Here is a 2,888-nt window from a genome sequence, read left to right as displayed (position 1 = left end):
GCGCGCAACTCAGTCATTTACAGCGTCTCCTACTATATTCACACGGACATAGGCCTGTCATAGTATTGGACCGCATCTCGTTTCAGATCTGGGATCACTGTACTAACAACAGCACCGATTTTAGCCTGTCCTGATTTTGGAAGTCCATTCCAAGTTGAAACTGATGCTAGCAACGTAGGTTTAGGAGCTGTTTTAACACAAACTATAAATGGCGAAAATTATTTAATAGCATTTGCGAGTAGATGTCTGAATGGGGCAGAACGTAAATATTTGGCCTTAGAAAAAGAATGTTTAGCAGTAGTCTAGGCGATTCGAAAATTTAGACGATATTTAGAAGGTTATTCTTTTAAGGTTATTACAGATCATATTGCATGGAAATTGTTGCACAATTTAAAAAAATCTAACAGGTAGATTAGCAAGATGGGCTTTAGAATTATTAGAGTCCGATTGAGAAATTATGTACAAAAAGGGAAGTTTAAACCATGTCCCAGATGCATTATCAAGATCAAAGGAAAAAAAAACTTTCTAGTATTTTATCAAGTGTAGTTGAAAAAAAAGAAAACGATTTAAAAGAAATTGAAGATAACTGGTATAAAAATAAAATGATTCAGGTAAAAAATAAACCATAGAAAAATCCTAATTGTCGAGTACGCGATAATTAATTATATTTTTATAGACCCGACCCTCTAAAATCAAGCATAAGTTTAGATAGCAACCCGTGGAAATTAACAATACCGAAAGAATTGCGAGAACAAGTTTTAATTGAAAATCATTATATTAAACGAGCAGGTCACTTAGGTATGGAAAAAACGTATGTAAAAACATCTGAAAATTATTTTTGGCCCGGAATGTATTCTGAAACGTTAAAATATGTAAAAGAATGCGATATTTGTCAGAGAATAAAACCAAAAGTAAACAATCAGATAGTTTTGATGGGAAAACCAATAATAGAAGAACCTTGGACGGCAGTAGCATCTGACATGACGGGTCCATTGCCAATGACAAAATCGAGAAATCAATACATTTTACTTTTTGTTGATATGTTGACAAAGTAGGTATAAATAATTCCAGCAAAAAAATTAATTATCGACAACAGTTAAACAAGAATTTCATAAACGTATAATTTCGAAATGGGGAACGCCTAGAATATTATTTACAGACAACGGAAAAGAATATGTGAACAAATTGATAATTAATTTAACGAAAATATTTGGTATCAGACACTCAAAAACATCTAAATGTCATGCACAGGCAAATCCAACAGAAAGATGTAATAGGTCAATTAAAACAGCAATAAAAGCGTATTTAGAAAAAGATCATAAAACATGGGATGAAAATTTAGATGATCTGCAATTTGCTTTAAATGCTAGTAAACATTCTTCTACGGGTTTTACACCAGCTTTTTTAAATTTAGGTAGAGAACTACAATCTAGGTATTATAATCTAAGACTTAGACCTATAAGTTTTGAGATTGGCGAACGAGTACTAAAAAGCAACAAATTATTATCAAATAAAGGGGAAGAAATAGCTCAAAAATTAAATAAGAATTTCGAAGGACCATTTTTCATCAAAGCAAAAATTTCATATAAACATCTAAATCCAAATCGATTCTGCATAATACAAGTTTGCTTCTCGTGAAAGAAAGAATTCAGCATACCAAATATCTTTTGCACACTACCTCTAAAAAACTATTAAAACTTCACCTTTTCCTATCAAATACCCTCAGCTTTGACATTTGGTCCACATTGGACTGCATATCGTTTGACCAATCCCAACGGATTATAGAGCTTTCCACCCAAAAAAAAAAAACAAAATTGGACAAATTACTTCCAATAAAGCAAACTCAACTAACAAATACAGTAAAAAAAAATATCTGACCACCCTCTCAACAATGAAATGATTTCAGCCTTATCTAAAGGACATAATTTTGCTGTAGCTCCATCGAAAATCCCAAAAGAAGAAATAATCAGCAATTTAGAATCCGCAATATATACCCTTCCACCAGAAAAAGCGAATGACATACGACGCAGGACGGCCAACATTTTATGCCATGCTCAAGTTCCATGCTCAAACTTAACAAAACAGGAAAAAAGCGCAATTAAAGAACTCAATCAATATAAAGATATTATAATATTACCCGCAGACAAAGGCAACACAACAGTAAGAATGAATAAAGAAGACTATAACAGCAAATTCATGGACCTTCTAACGGACGATGCATACAAAAAACTTAAAAGGGACCCAACAAAAACAACAGTCAGTAAAACAAAAACTTCTCAAACACTCTAAACTTGACAGCCAAACAATATCTAACTAAATACCAATAATCCCATCACTCCAAGACTTTACGGGCTCCCAAAAATCCACAAAGAAAACATTCCACTCAGACCGATCGTCAGCGCAATAAACTCACCAACTTACAACCTAGCACATTTCCTCGCTGCAAAACTAAATTCTTTTACAGGAAACTCCATCAATCACGTCAAAAACTCATTTGACTTTGTTAAAAAGATACAACAGATTCACATTCAACCCCAAGACATCATCGTGAGTTTCGACATAGTATCTCTTTTGACAAAAGTACCAATCTCGGATACAATTTATATTATTAAATCTTTCACAAACTTTCCTTCCGAGCTCGTACCTTTGATAGAAAACTGTCTCAACAATACTTACTTCTCGAACAATAACCAATTCTACGAACATACCTCAGGGTCAGCAATGGGATCCCCAATCTCACATGTAATAAGCAATGTCTTTATGAACATCTAGAAACTAAAATCTTCAACCAAGCCAAACTTAAACCAGAATTCTGGTTCCGTTACGTTGATGACACATTTTTCATCTGGCGACATGGACGAGATGAACTAAATAAGTTTTTCGATTTT

The 2,888-nt window shown here is 33.5% G+C and overlaps 1 protein-coding gene and 1 long non-coding RNA gene across 5 annotated transcripts in view; both read left to right on the top strand.

Moving 5' to 3' along the window:
• Window positions 1-2,888, top strand: part of LOC117177710 — a 285,747-nt gene that overhangs the window by 64,849 nt on the left and 218,010 nt on the right. The window lies entirely within an intron of this gene.
• The window catches only part of LOC117177707, a 236,937-nt gene that overhangs the window by 48,154 nt on the left and 185,895 nt on the right, over window positions 1-2,888 (top strand). The window lies entirely within an intron of this gene.

Source organism: Belonocnema kinseyi, chromosome 8 (assembly GCF_010883055.1).
Source record: "Belonocnema kinseyi isolate 2016_QV_RU_SX_M_011 chromosome 8, B_treatae_v1, whole genome shotgun sequence".
NCBI lineage: Eukaryota > Metazoa > Arthropoda > Insecta > Hymenoptera > Cynipidae > Belonocnema > Belonocnema kinseyi.
The sequence above is the reverse complement of the archived record's forward strand: the minus strand, read 5'-3'. Positions and strand labels throughout refer to the sequence as shown.